Source organism: Anser brachyrhynchus (genome assembly GCF_964034855.1).
Source record: "Anser brachyrhynchus genome assembly, chromosome: 2".
NCBI lineage: Eukaryota > Metazoa > Chordata > Aves > Anseriformes > Anatidae > Anser > Anser brachyrhynchus.
This window is the reverse complement of record NC_137695.1, coordinates 15,071,911-15,088,277: the sequence shown is the minus strand read 5'-3', so window position 1 is coordinate 15,088,277 and position 16,367 is coordinate 15,071,911. Positions and strand designations below refer to the sequence as shown.

General features: G+C 38.0%; 1 protein-coding gene and 1 long non-coding RNA gene across 13 annotated transcripts in view; one reads left to right on the top strand and one right to left on the bottom strand.

Annotated features, from left to right (window-relative positions):
* Positions 1-16,367, bottom strand: part of PARD3 (par-3 family cell polarity regulator) — a 445,998-nt gene that overhangs the window by 320,605 nt on the left and 109,026 nt on the right. The gene's annotated exons all lie outside the window — the stretch shown is intronic.
* Positions 1-16,367, top strand: part of LOC308191229 — a 77,227-nt gene that overhangs the window by 23,325 nt on the left and 37,535 nt on the right. Inside the window, exon 2 of the long non-coding RNA XR_013947819.1 lies at positions 1-16,367. This exon is cut by the window's left edge and continues 20,822 nt beyond it; it is cut by the window's right edge and continues 37,535 nt beyond it. This is a non-coding gene — a long non-coding RNA (uncharacterized lncRNA).

Here is a 16,367-nt window from a genome sequence, read left to right as displayed (position 1 = left end):
CAGCGTGGTACGGGGCCAGTCTCATGGTAAGTGGCTCCCAGCACATGGTGCCAGGCAGCCGCTATCGCTCCTGTTGCGATGAGCAGCTGCCAAAATTACAGTTGGCTCCAAAGGTTTTCTCTGAGCATCCTTACTTTCTGAAGTCATCCAGAGGGACCAATACTGTTTGATGATGAAATAGCATCCCTAGATAGCATGCACATAAAAATGGCATTAAAACAAATTAACTATGTAATAACATTCAGCAGCAGGCCATTTTGACATTTGAGCAGAGAAGTCCACTGATACCTTCCATGTGTATTAGAGATACAATTAGGTCCATGTGGAAAAGCAATTCTCAAATGTTTCTAGAAAACCAGGCATTTATAAAAAAAATACCCACAGCTGCGCTTGATCTACCCATCCCAAAATCCTGCCTCTAACAGTTTCCAACAGCAGATACCAAAAGACCAGGGCAAAAATGCTTCCTACCTCAGCTAGCAAGGGGCTTGCAGCTCAGGGACATAGTCGGTCATTTATACTATATTTGTATTTAGACCGTCTAAGCCAGAATTAAATATAAATTGATAATAAAAATATTTTTTATCCAAATATTTTGAAACTGATCAAAATCCAGACTCTTGGACTTTGCACTATTTATGCCACTGTTCAGATCTGATCAGACCTGTTCTTTTCAAGCACAGAGTGTTTCAAAGCAAAACAAATTACAAATCTCACATGTTTTTCTCTATTTTTTCCACAACAATTTATATCATGCTGATCCATACAAACTTCAAAATATGTTCCAAATCAGCCTGGACGTCCAGCATGCACGATAACCTCAGGAATGATATTTCTTCTCTATTTAAAAGCCCTATTTAGTCCTAAAGAGTTCATTGCATTTAGTTTCAAATTTAAATACTATTTATGCTAACTAGGTAATTTTAAAAACTGCTCTACCCTTCCTGGGTTACAGAAACTCTGAAAGAATCCTGGAGAACAGCTTCTGACACGAGAACCACCAAAATGGGGACAAATGACCCAGGTTTCTTTCAGCAGGCTGGCTACCTCCAGAACACAGGTTGCTTGCAATGCACTGCAGTGCACCCTTTCTCCAAGAGCAGCCTCTTTGCCTTCCTGAAAAGTCTCAGCGCGCAGTGGAAACACTGTCAAAACTAATAAAGAGGTGCTCTGAAATTTGATGGGCTTCTCTGTACTTCAAGGCACGTTCAGAAGAAGGGAGGCATCCTCCTGTGAGAATGCAAGTTCTGCAGTCACGCAATGGTAGGGCCACCAAGCATTTTCTCCTGATTGCAAAGTGATAAATAGTTTTTCTGTCCTTAACTGTTCAGAGTAACAATAAAACAGCAGGAACATAACACTGTTGTGTTCTGTTTTCTAAGTGATTCTGTTTTTCATTATGCTAAATCATATTATGTTGTATTTATACTCCTTTCTGAAAAGGAAAAAAAAAAAGGAAAAAGAACTAAATAAGATTTTAAAACCTTTTAAATATATCAAAGTACTTTGCAAACATGGTTTACGTGTTCACTTTCTATGAACGATTAGGAGTCTTTCTATAAAACACAGAAGTCCTGCTATTGTAATTGCATCACGTCTTTCAAACCAGGTACTCGATCATATATATTAATTACTAGTTCTATTTTTATAGGCCTGCATTGCCACAGAAAGGAAGCAGGAGAAATAGGGGTTGAATAAGTATGCTGAATCCCGAATTTAAAGTGATAAATGTGAAGAAAAAAATAATGTGCTCTAAAAGTAACCAAAACTGTTGGGAAAAGGAGAAACAGTTTATTTTCCCACATCAAGAGAACAGTCTTTAAAATTTTAAGCTCTCTCAAGACTGAAGTAAATATCGTAATGCACCACTTCAGCAAAGCCACTGAACAACTGACAAATGTATTAGCTCTGATAAACACATGTTTTTAAGTCTATTGGAAAAGTAGAACCTGAATTATCTTTTCTGAACAGTTATTCATAGAATGACGAAATACCGCTAGTCCCATTGAGTTTCGAATTTTTTACTTCTTTTCATAAAAATTAACACTTTCCATAGAACCCAATTTGTGACTATTAAGTTTCTACTACAGTACCTACATTTTGTAACATATTTTCCAACATTCAGTAATGAAATTTACAAAGACACAAATATAAAGTACATGTATAATATGCACTTCCAAGGTCCTTGTCAGAGGCCCCTACCTCTGTGAGGGCATCTTTGATGAGAATCTATGGGGTTTGTAACAAATCATTTTGTGAAACATAAGCATACTATCTAAACAGCATCTTAAAACCTATTCAAAACTGAGTTCTCTGAGCTGCTTAAGCAATTCAACCATTGATATGATTAATTTTGATGTAAATCTCTCTCAGGGACTTTAATGAGCCAAGTCAGGAAAATCCAAATCAAATTAAAGAGAGGTAAACTGGATCTCAGGAGCTCATAAGTAACGATGTTAACAATATTTCTCAATACTATCTAGAAATTACATGTTTATAATTGTTTTAAAATGTAGTTAGTTCCATAAGAAATAAAGAAATTACTCAGGGATTCCTAGAAATATTTCTGAAAGATCCAGTTCAGGGGATTCAATATGAAGACAGTGGCTTTGCTCCTCCATTAGGACGGCACCTCTCCTACCACTCAGAAATCTGCACACAGCACCTTATCGGGGCCTCAAGTTCTAAGCGGAGGGGGAAATGAGGAGATTTATTTCCAGACCTCCTCATACACCCTGGTATGCTTCTTGCCAAATGCTTCTTGCCTTGGACCAGCATGATCACGGCTGTGCCAGCCTCCTCTGCTGCGTGTTTCTTGAACAAGAACAGAGGGCTACTCTAAGAATCCAGAGAAGAAACAACCAGACTATAAACAGTGGCAATTGCAAAAAGTGCTACTCCGTGAAATCATACACCAAAGGAAAACTGATGCGGACATAAAACTGAGTGCAGAGACAGCAAAATGTCTTCACACCATCAGTTGCAGTTGATGTTTTTTTCCCAACCCTTTCACATGAAAAACGAGCAAGCAAGAAGAAGAAGGCTTTACCAGTCCAGATAATCAGGACACCTTCACATACATCAATGTACAGTTAATAAACTCCCTTTTTTCAAATCTACCTTATATTTAAAATAAACACTCCTTGCACCCCAAAGCAGGTCTCCATGTAACCAACAAAAGGCTCTGTAAAGCTATACCACAGTTCAGAAGACAGTCCAGCCACAGGAACATTAAAAGTCTGATAATTCTATCCTGACAGGGCAGCATGATAGACGGCACTTTTACTGTGTAACCTAATAAAGTACCCTCTTCTGTCCCTCCCACCAAGAGAACATTCTACTTAAAAGTTGATCTCGTTAAAACCATCAGGAGATGAGAGCAGACGTGGAGGGAGGACAGATGGGGGTCCCTGCACAAAGCCACCTGCCCCTACACCTAAGGCAAGGTGCCCGTGCCTGGGCTCCCTCCGGCTTCCTGCTCGTGCTCTCGAGATAGGGAGGTGATTAATGCACTCGCTCTAATGGTGAAGTAAATGAATCAGCACCGACACGTTCCTTACCTGAAACATTTGTTTGCTTTTCAAAGGGTCTCTAGGGCTCTGAAGTGACTGATGACATTAACATTTCTCAAAAGCCTTTGGCCGAGCAGCAGGAAGACGGCACTGCACTTCCTTACAGGCCAGCTCCATGTTCAATATGGCACCTACAACTTGTTTTCTTTTTTCTAATTACTTTAATTATTGTTTATTACCCCTGAAAATCAAAATGCTTTTAAAGACTTGATTAATACCCCTTAACTTGCTTCAATAATAAAAATAAATAAATACAGACAATGACAAATGTCTTCAGCCAGAGGGCAGAATGCAGCATACTTATCCTTTCAGGAAATACCTGACTTGTATGCAGGGTTAAGTAGAATGCAAAATTAGACTGTGAAAGTCAACGTATTAAGTAGCTTTGAAAACTTGAATGGAAAAGGATCCTTGAATTCTTCGAAAAATGAAGGTTGAGTAGTAAAATAATCCTGTTAGCTATGCTGGAAGTATGGGGTAGTCTCCATGAAAACAACAGTTCCACTGAAAGTCAGTGCAGCAAACAGTAATCTGCGTCTAATTAAGGAAAACACCACCACAGGGATGTACTGGAAGGCTTGACAAAATGTCTTACATGATCAAGATCAACAGTACCAGATTTACATTACAGGTGGAGCAACATCAAAGTGATCTCTTAGTTATTTCTGCCCTGGAATCTGTTTTACCCCGAATAATTCCCTTTAAGTATCAGCATAAAAGAAAAAACATCATATTCTCTTTCTTTCCCCTCTCTCTTTACCTGTGCCAGACATCTGGATATGGCAGACAGTGAATTTTAAGGGTTTCAGTACTCTGCTTATCGCTCTTATCTTCCAGGTATAGCAAATGAGCACCCCTCTTCAACTACACCAACGTTTCCTTGGTGCTTTTCCTCCACCTTGAGATCTGTATGCTGTAAGAACATCAAAACTGATTTTTTTCAGTTTTCCGTGACACTGAAGAAATATTTGTTGCATACATGCTTATGGCAGAAGTCAAAGTAATTTCATCACACACATCAGCCAGTATGTGAGCTTGTTTCTGTGTAATAGGAAGTGCTTTGAAATGGGAGACAAGGGATAGAGAAAGGCACAAAAAATAAACCTGTTTATAATTTACAGCAAGGGCTGCTCCATTTGTAAAAAACAATTGTTGAGATAAATAAAAAAAAAAATCCTAAAAACAGATTGGTTATGTATTTCATATCCTAGAGTCTCTCAATTTTGAGCATGTAATTTCTGTCTGCCCTGCAAAACAGAACAATTTGATATTTCAAACCTCAAGTAATAAAACATACAAAAGGCTTCATTTACTCGGAGAAAACTGATGAACCTTCATCTATCGTCAGGCTCTTTATTGCTCAAATTTGACACAGGAGTCCACTTAAAGCACAACAGCAGTTTCTGAACAGCTCTTTGTGTGAAACACTTGTTCTAGAAAATCATTTGCTTTTGTTTTTACTTTATTGTTTCCACTTTGCAGATAAAGATAACCAAAATCTTAGCAACAGTCCTGTTCCAGAATAAACACATTTAAATGTAAGAAATAACCAGGAATACCTATATGTGAACAAAAGTCCCCAGTACACATTTTTAAGAGGAAATTTCAAAAGAAATTCAGCTACTCTAATTTTCTGTATAAATGAAAAACTAATCTACTTTGGCTAAAGAAAAACAAGTTAGATAAAAACTTTCAGCTAACAGCAAAGAACATAGAGTTCTTCCACTATCTTCTCTGAATTGAGATTTCAATTCATTACACTTTTCTATGCATTTATATTCTCAGATAAGGTTGGTAGTTTTGTTGTTGTTGTTGTTCAGCTTGCCTTTTTGCTTTTTAAAAGTCTAAGACTGCCTTAAAAAAAATTTAAACTTTTACAAATTCCCTAATTTTTCCAGGCATAGTATGCTCTAGCTAGTCAAATTGTCTTTTGCACAGCTGCAAGGAAACAAGCAAAACTGTGTTATCACAGATAAATGATAGTAACTTCAAGAAAATTATTGAAAAAACTTTTGTATTTCACTGCAAGTCAGCTAAATGGAAAAAAAAAACATTGATACAGAGTAGTCCAGAGTCCTTTTGCATGTTTCCATCCTTCCTAGATGAAAGATTTCAATCGTCAGATAAACATGGGACAAAATGGCCAGAATAAAAAGTCTGAAAACAGAGAACTGATTTATTTATTATGATACACAATAAAAGATAGTAACATTTCTATGAATTATGACTTTTTGTAAGTTATTAATATACCTTTCCCCCCTTTTTATTGCTATCTCTCCCTGGAAATAATATGCCCAGACATTTTGTTAAAAAGAAAGTGTTTCATTTCACAGTTCACAGATACTCCTGAATCTGCTGAAACGTTATTTGCCAATTATTAACACCACCACCCATCGCTGACTGGTATTATTAAGTCTTTATTAATATGGTAAAAAGCAACTTTCCTTTCATCTTAAAATGTGGGCTGCTTTAAAATACAAAACAAGTATCATAGATAGAAATATCTTTCAGTTAAAGAACAGATTTTAATCTCAGTGCTGGGATTTAATATTAGAAAATTGCCAGGTAATCCAGGGTGAAAGCAGCATATTACACAAAATGAAAAAATAAAAAATAAAAAAAGGAGAAATACAAGATAACCGTGAAATGTTTTGAAGTCAAAAGACTTGTTATTCAAGGAGTGCTGCCCTAAAGTTTGATGTAATTAGACACACTGAACGCTGTGTGTTTCTAAAACAATGAAACAAGAAACTGAACCACATCCCACTTGATATACTTGAATGAGACTTACTAAGTTGAATGTTTGGTTCAGGCCATCAACAGCAATACAATATTCATCAAAGCTCACCAAATTAAACTTTGCTCCCACTTGCTTACCTCTGGCCTAACTGATTTCCCCTAAAAGTAAATCGATTTTGCACTGAGAGACAAAAGGATTGATACAAACACCTCCTGACAAACCAAACAAACCAGAAAAAGACCCTCTGTAGTGTGTGAATATTTAATTCCTGGACATTTAAAGAAGCAGATTTTATAGAGAGAGGTAGAAGAATAAATAGGTCAATTCAAACATTTTGAGAAAAGACAGACTACTGGACACATCACCCCTTTTCTTAGCAGTCTGCCATTAACACAAATATATATATATATATATATATATGTGCTATTTTCAATGAGTTACATTAAAATTAGCCTTCAAGAAGTGCTAATCCTCCTTGACAAAACCACTCTGGCGTGTCTTGCACCAGCTACCCAGCGCTCCCCGGCCTCAGCTCACTCAGCGCGATGCCCATAGCGGCTGCACCACTGCAGGCCTGGTCGCAGGCCCTGCACAGGTCACTGCACTGCCGCAGCCACGGACAGAGGGCAGAAACGCTGGCAGAGGTTGTCTTCAAACCCTCACGTCCTCATGTGGCCGGGTGGTTTCAACACACCGGGATGCGGCACTAACAGCCCCGAGTCCTTCGGTGTCTCCTCAGAAACTGTGACCCTCCGTGGAGTTGGTGATGTCCAGGGGCTCTCCATAAGCAATCACTTCTGTCACCCACCCAAAACTTTCTTCTCTTGGGTCTGTAAATCTACTGCTGTACATTTAAGGAAAATACGTAACTATGGGCAATTCCAATATAAGCTTTAAAATGTCCAAATCCTGAGCAGAAGCCCACAGTCCTGGCACGTATCACTGCCTGGTTAATGCCCGCCGCTTCTAATGGGCCAGGATCTGAAAGGAATAATGCCACAATAAGATCTCAGCCCATGTCACACTTCATTTTAGTGTGACAGGGATAAGTACAGGATTGCTGCTCATTATATGGCACCCACACAGCACAGCTGTGAAAGAAAAAGGCTCGACACAAAGGAACGAGTGCAGTCCCTTAAACACCTCACAGGTGGTTTTGCAGGAAGGCCAGGCTTCCTGTGGTACCTCACAGAAGAACTGCACTCCTTACTTTAAACTATTATTCCGCACTTTAATAGAGTTGCTCATCCACCAAAAAATGCAGATAAACGACTAGAAAAGAGACTCCCAAGACGGCAACATAATTCGACTTTGCTCACTTACTGAAACTAAAAGTGCACATATGAACAACAAAAAAGCGCTTCTGAAGTAGATGCCGCTAATAGAAAAATATAGCAGATGTGAATACCATTTAGAAATGTTCGCATATGATCCACAATGTGATTTTATATATTAGACTTAAGAAGGGTTTTATACCAATTCTCCAGAGAAGCATGATTTGTAATAACAGTCATTTTTCAATTTGCTCATATTTCAAAACGTTCTGCTAAAAATCACAGCTCTCCCGTTTATCTTTATGGTTGACTGGGACTGATAAATTCAGCAGGGGGTTATGGCTGTGTCATTAATACAACAATAAAAGGAAGTGCATTAATGTGTATAATTATCGAAAATGTTTTATTAAACCAACAACACTTCGGTTTCTCTATAAAGAAAAAATAATAATGTAGGGAGCTGTAAAGCAAAGGTTGAAATCCACAACTGCTAAACTACAAATATACCATGGGGTACGAGGGAAATGGAAAGCTTCCAGAAAACTTCCACATCACTAGGAAAGTAGCATGTAATTATCTTCACTCTATGTGAGATGACAACATGTAATTCACATTATGCTTCCCAAGACACAGCTTGTAGCAATCTACTGTTCAAGAGACCTTCAAAAAATCTTTGGAGCGATAGGTTAAGAAGTCAGAACTGCAGCCAAGCCAAGCATCATGTGTCCCACAGCCTGCTGGCTGCTCAGGGTTTTTGCCTACTAGCTGGTGAAGGCTGGCAGCCATCAACTTGAGGGGCACGCAGGAAAGAGATGATTTAGAATACGTTACATGCAAAGAATTAAATGGGATACCTACATTGCTCCTCCATCATAATTCTCCTGACTGGCTACTTACTGGACTCTTGGTCATTTTCTTGAATAACAATTGAAATAGAAAGCTTTTAATTACTCCATTTCTGACATCACTTTTATGTAAACTGTACATTACTTTATTTTTATTGTTTTAAGATGGCAAAAAGAAGGAAATAGATATCCAAGGACATGCTTCCAACATTTTACTAGGTGTACTCAATCCGAATGGCAGATTTAATTTTTTTTAGTCAAAAATTAAAGGATAACAAATTATGTAAATGTCTAACACTGGCACATTCATGAAAAATACTGTCATGAATTCATGAAAGAAATCTTCCATTCGTGAAACAAATTTTCCATCAATACATTCTATTATCTGTTCTGTATCAATAACGTATAAAATAAAGCAGTCAAAATACCATAACGTCTTTGATAACAGGACTTTGAACTTTCCGTGTGTGGCGGAAGACTAGCTTGCTCTGGTGCTTCTAAAAGTTCTCAAGTATTTGGCTTGCTCCCGTAAGGCATCTTTCAGAGTTCATCCTAAGTCCACCTTCTCTAATAATATATCCAGTACTCTGATATCCGCAGCAATACATTGTGGCATGAGCACATGATTTGCTACATGTTTGCACAATGCTATATTATGACCTTTTCAATACCATAATGATCAAACACTTTTTAAAATCCTTGGACTTGACATACATGTTAAAAACATACTAAGATAGCACCCAGCTTTCTTCTTGCACGTAATCCAGTTCTCCAAAGCAAAACTTCAGCCTTTCTTGGCTGCAGCAAAACCACAGAATCACGGCGATAAACACCTGAAGTCTAAAACACTGGGTTTTCACCTTGAGCCCTCTAACATCTGCTGGTCCGCAGACCTCTTCTAAACACATCCACAGAAAGGAGCTATGAAAATCAAGCGGCATTAACATGCCAAATTCACTGACAAGAGGTCTGCATTTTCACTACAACACCATAAAGGTCTCTGCAAATTAAGGAAAGTGGAAAAATGTTCTAAAAGACCATGAAAAAATGTTTGTGTAGAAAGGCCCTGACACTCAATTGTTTGTTTCTCATTACTTTTTTTTTGTTTCTCATTACTTTTTTTTAAAACTGTTCACCTAGCCTTCAGCTGATTTTCAATGAACAGTATAACACGGCAAATCCCACTTCAACCCAACCTGTAAATGAAGAATAATGATCTCAAACATAATTATTATTGCTCCCCAGCAGTCGTAATGGCTGTCTTCATAGCGTAACTCTGCAACATCACTGCAGTACTAAGGGGACGTACCTGTGAATTGCTATTGATAGAAAGCTCCGCAGAGACTGAGAAGCAGCTAAGGCATCTGTTCCACGTACCCATGTCTTGGACAGATAAGCTTCAGTGTAACACTATTTGATGGTAAGTTTACATCTCCGTACAAATGTCTTCAATTATATTTTTTAGTATTGCAAGGCAACCCAATGTTTAGTGATGAAAGAAAATGCCTGGAACAATCTATTAAGACTAAAAGCCCATAGAAGTGACTCTGTTTTTAAAAAAGTATTCTTAAAGTAAATCCTAAACATACCTAAATTTAGCTATTTCACAAACAGAAGGACAAAGTCTGTTCAATTATGTTTCTCCTCAAAGACTACACTGGAAATCTGTAAAAGCTAGAATAGAAAACTGGATTCCCTAGTTCCAGTCTTACATTTTATCCAACAGAGACATCCCATTTCATATACCTAAAGCCACAGCTTGAAAAACAAAACAACCCTTACATTACCTATTTTTATAAATATTTATTTATTTCTATATTGTATATGCCTAGCAACGCTGTACTGGAAAGAAATATATTACATTTGACACAGCTGAAAGCTGGCCCCCAAATATCTCATCTTGTGCAAACAACTCAATCTTCAAGTTGCTTTTAATGCCTGCAGAATTCAGATTTCACTGGATAACTACAAAGTACATCCAAAAAATGCGGAAGAATTTGTGTCACTCTCTCCAAGTTAAAATATTTTATTCACTGCCAATTTCAAGAAGGTTAACGGGGAGGCATTTCCCAAATAATTTATGAGGCCTCTTTCAAGAACTGTGAGAAAAAAAACACAAAGTTTCTTAGATCATCTTAACCAGAAGATGTTTACCAGTGTCTCCAAAACAGTTCTTCAGAGTTCCTATCCAGCAAGAGTTTGTAAATAGATGAAAAAGTGCCTGACATCATCATCAAAATATAAACATGATACATCCTATGAACAGGATGGGAGAAGAAAAAACAAAAATTTCAGAAGTTGTATTTATATAGTTTCAGATGCTTCCAGAAAGTATCACTGCCAAGGATGATATGCATTTAAATATGAAATTTAACAGATGTGGAACTTTAAAAGAGTACACTGACAATGAACGTAAAATGCATTTTATTTGAACTGCTATAATTAGCCATGCAAAAATAATTCTTAAAAAGATTCTGTTTCATATTTAGCATTACAGTCAGGTCAACAGCCTGCAGAAATGATGTCTCAGGCACAAACAAGCCTAAAGAAATTCTCATTTCTGAACACGAAATGGACAAGACTTTCATGGTCAGAATCACCAAGTAACAGGAAAGCTATTTTTTAGAAGTAAGCTGTTCTTTTAGCCATAAGTACGCAAAGGTGGTTTTGTACTCAGCAGTAACAATAAGATGATATGCACAGCAGATAACTAAGAACTGGCATCCTAATGCCAGGTTGTACCTTTCACACTCGTATGACACTCTCAATATGTGAGCCTGAGCAGTGCTTTACATACCAATGGATTTGGCCTGACGCTATTTTCCTGAGCTAGAAGGTATGATACAGGTTTCATAGAAGAAAAAAGTAAGAGACAGGAAAGTCAGGTGTTTGTTTGAAGTCCCACAAGAACTGTACCATAGAGAAGCTGACTGTGGAGCACAGTTAACCCAAATCCAAGCGCTCTGCCTTAATAACCACTGTTTCTAGTAACATGCACTCATTGAACTACAAAACGAATACTAGACAAAAAGCAAGGGTACAAATTTCCCAAACACTGGCATCTCCTGAAGACCAGACACTGATTTGGAAACACCCTCTACATGATCTTTTTAGCAAAGAAGAGCAAATGAAACAACTGTTTTGCCAAAGCAATTAAATATGAGACTTAGCACATTTCTAGCTTGCCTTACCATGAGCTCAATATTTGACTTAAACTGGCTCATTTCTGAGTAATGAAAAAACAATGACCAAGCTTCTCTCAGTTAAGTCCAACGTACAGCCAAGACACGATTATTTACAGATCAGAGCCCACTTCACCATTAGGGTATACTGCCTAGTAGCTCATGGACAGAGACCAATTTTTTATTTTTATTTTTACTTTTATTTTTATTTTGTAATCCCCACCCTCTATGCAGAACACAGTAGGGTTGAATACTGTTTCCACCTTAAGTCTGAATTTTCTTGAATAGCTAGGTCTAAATCACGTCCCTCTAGCTCTTTTAATAGATTATGGTTTTATAATTTTCAAGACAGGACATTAATCCCCATATATCAACAAAGATGTGAGATTCGGCTTTACCAGTTCTTTATTCTCACTATCCAAATTCACCCTAGAGACAAAATTTCATTAATGTTAAGACTAAAAGTAAACTACTGCAATTTAAAGGCCCAACAAACACGGTAATATTTTCAGAGCTACAACTCCAGGATCCTCAATAATGCTCAGGAGAAACAAAAACTGCAGATTAGAAGAAATATATCCAAGAAAAACACAGCCAGCATCTCATTCTGCCGTTTCCCTGACCAGTTTGGGCTGTGTGCATCGCTTCACAGCAGGCCACCAGGGACACGCATGGGCCCACGCGCTTCCCGCTACCGGCACCGGCCAGGCTCCTCCTGCCCCTGCTGAGCTCCTCGAGCCCTGAACCTGGCAGGGTATGTGCAGGAAGGGTCTGGCCAAGGCTGAGCTACAACAACACAGAAAATTTTGTTGGAAAGATTAACCAAGAAACACGGTAGTAATATTTTTACCTTCAGCAGAAGTGTTAAAGGAGTCTGTAGGCAGCAGAGACCACACTGCTGCCAATGGAGACATGTCTTTCAGGTTTGAACTTTGGACTTTCAGAATCCTAAGTCCAGCTCAAAATCTGAAAACCACTGACAAGATAAATGTAGTAACTTGAATTCTCTCCTCCAGGGCTTAGCGAAGGCCCATGTTCACACCACAGAGCAGAGACGGCAGCAGGGTGCCAACCACTCCTCCAACAAGAGGAAGCTCGCCTCAGGCCCGCCACCGAACTTGCTCCTTTCTGAACATAGGTGCAGCAAATTCACCTAAGGTCAACAGGTAACTAGCTCAGGTAGTCACTGACATGCACAAAAGTCAACGGGGTTGGAGCCCACGCTTCACGTGGGAAAGCACCGTGTCAGTCCACAGTAAAAAAGGTTTTCTTTCACTTGTAGCGTACTCTGTCTTTCAGAAATCGAGTTGTTAGCAGGTGTCACTAAACAGCTTGGTGATGCAGAGCACATTTCCAGTAACCTCTCATTCCTCTTACCCTATCATTTCTCATTTTTTTGCACTGCAGACATTAATGACGATGAAAATGCAATCAATCCCACCGGTGAGCAGAGCAGAATTACCCAGAAGTAGTTACATATCATAGATCGGGAGCTGAGTTCTTAGAGTCAGCTTATTGATCAAGGCAGTACCTGCTATCATCTGCTTTGTCTTTGTCACTAAATGTCTTTCGTATGATGTGTCTGTGTGGAAATATTCCCTCCACAGAGCTGCTCCTTCAGTGCAAAATGGGGGGGGGGGGTTAACAAGACATCAGTGGGAACCTTGCTTAGGAGGGGACGCCCTGTTGACTGGAAGATAAAACAGACTACAAATCACAAAGTTCTTAAAGAGCATAAGTAACTCTATTCCATCAACAGTCGCCTATATAGCTATAAGGTAAGCACAACCAGATCCTGGCTGTAAATTAAATTGGTTCTAGTCTTCTCCATTTTGTGAATATTTCAACTGTACATGTTTATATGACATTCAGTTACTTTATTACGTAACTGAAAAAAAAATCAATAGATCTTAATCTTTTTTTTTTTTTTTTTTTAAGACAGAAAGACATACCTTCATAGCCTGCATTAAGCAAGGGAAAAAATAGGATATGTTTTCTTAGAAGAATGATCATAAAACTGCAGTCATCTTGTGGGACTCCATTACTTCGTGCCTTTACTGTTAGGTTAGTGCCCTTAAATTGGTAAAAAGCCTGAAGCCCAAGAAATACCACATCAGGAATAGCAGGGCCTGAATTAATCTTTCCAAGGTAGGACAGTCCTGCTGGTTCCTCTTTTTAACATGCTGGAAAACGCTATTGTTTTCATGCAGGATAGAACAGAACTTTGAAGATCTCAGATAACTTCATGAAATAACGTGCGGTGGCTTTTGCTTTCCTTAACCTTTTCCAAAATAGAAAGTTTACACCCAGACTGCTTCTTCAGCCTGATCATTCAACAAACTTCCCCCAGCTGACAGATTTCGTCAATCCAAATGAACAAAAACCTTACAAGTCCAAACAGTGTCAAATCTGCGCAGCAGCAAAAAGAGAAACACATCAGCATTTGGCAGCTGTAAACACATACACTATCAATCAAGTATTGCTATTGTGAAGGTAAATACCATCAAACTTTACAAGGTGAAGCCTTTGGTTTTTGTTCTTTTCCCTAGTCTCTATGCATTATTTTAAGAAAGAATCACTGCTACAGATACCCTTATCATGGGCTTGCAGAACAGAAAGGTCACATCCTGCAAAACAACACAGAAGCTCTGAGATAACAAGACGGCCACTTACTTATCCCTCAAACAAAGCATGTCATATTTTTATCTTGATTGCTGAACTATAGAGAAGTTCCTTTCTTCTACTAACTCAAAAAGATTTAAATTGACGTATTCTAGATTTAAAAACTTTTCAAACAGTCTAAATTAAGGGGGAAAAAAGGTGGAATACAAAACTGTGTAAGATACACACTTTCTATCACATTGACATAATGCTATACTGGTATTGCATAGCATACCACTATATTCTTATCAAATCTAAAAACATTGCTGAAACAAGTTCTAAACATCCATCCAAATGACATTTTTAGAACTTGGAACCATCCTTCCTATTTAGCTGAATCAGAAACATGTAATATACAAAGAAAACTGAAAAAGAATATTCTTCCCAAATCATAAAAATATTTCCCACTCTACAGAAACATGTCTGCATTGCATAGCTACAGTTAACTGCAATGACTGCTCTGCTCCTTGGTACCTTTTCCTTATAGTACTTGGAGATGGTAGTACTGACGATTACTTGGGGTTTGAGAGAAGGAATGAAACAGCTGGAAGCAAAAGACCCCAAATGTATGCTAACATGCATATATCAATGCAGAAACACAAGGTTAATATGATACAATTAACGTTAATTTTAATTTTATTGTATTTGCAGTGGCTTTAGATCATTATGGAAACTGTGACACACCTAACTCTAATCCATACAGTGCTTCCCAGAACAGGCAATGAATGTATCGTTGCTCACTGCTGGGTAAATCTGCGATTACCTCCTCACACGTACCCGTGTACCCACACAGTGCAAAGTCAGGATACCTCAAAATATGAGGTAAATCCACAAGAAGCACAAAATCTAGATAGACAAATTGTGACCGCACTGTACAGTGCCGGTTTCTCACCTATTTCTAAAAGTGCTTTTAATTCCCGAAAGTGCTGGAGCTGTCTTTGTCATTCAAAACTCACTTCTTCTCTCTCAGCATTTTCCTTAATGTTAAATGGAATTTTCTGACAACACTTCTGTGAGAGGCCTGAAGGCTGACCTCATGCAGAGCACCTACTCCAACTCATTAATTAAAGATTTAAATACCATGTTTATACACTCACTTCCAACTTACTCTAATTTGCACTTTCCAGTAGTTATCAAATGGGCAACGTGATGATCCAATTACACGGCAACAAAAGAAAGAGGAAAGGCTGAACAATTGTTCTTACTCCCAGCAGTCTCACCTGGATTGTAACCTAACAGTATTTAACAGATAAGCCTTGGTACAATATACTTGACATTTACATTTTCAAATGTATGTTCTATCCAACTGCCCTCACAATATTGGTTTAATTAAGATACAGGACATTACTGACCAGAATCACTTCACTAAAAAGGCATATGTTAAATAGTCCTATAACCAATATAATATAATTGAGCTCTGTCACTTGGAAAACTGCTGCTTAAGTAGACGAAAAATCAATATTCCCTCTTTTCACAATGTTCTCTGTTTCACTCTATGCAATCAAAGCAGCTCAAACAGTACCAGAAATGCATACAGAATACAGTTAATGGTACCAGAGGAACATACAGAATACAGTGAGATTTAAGGATGATTTTAGAGTGGTGTGTTTATTAGCAATAATTCAACACCTAACATGGCATTTAATCATGCTTTAAAGCATTTAACTATCCCAGTGAACAAAGACAGAAGTTACTGAGGACATTATCAATATGAAGAAAAAGCAGCACCGATACACAGTATGCATAAAGGAAGGCAAACATGACAGAAATGAAGAGAAACTAAAGGTCAACATTACAGGATAGAAATCAAAATGCAAAACATGCGTTCCAATCATTCCTGCTGCTTCAGGTGCTGAAATCACGTTCTGCAGACAGTGGTTGAACTCAAAGGGTCATATTACCAATCATAAATCTTCCTTATAATAAGAAATGTATACAAGAGGGAAATGTACAAGTTACTATTCCTTTTTTGATGTCACGAAGATTTTTTCAACCATTATACCATTATTTTTAGCAAACCTACTAAGGTTAAGTTACCTCCTAGGTTAGTAGCATAAGAAAAAATGTACTCACTGTAACATTGCAGAAAACAG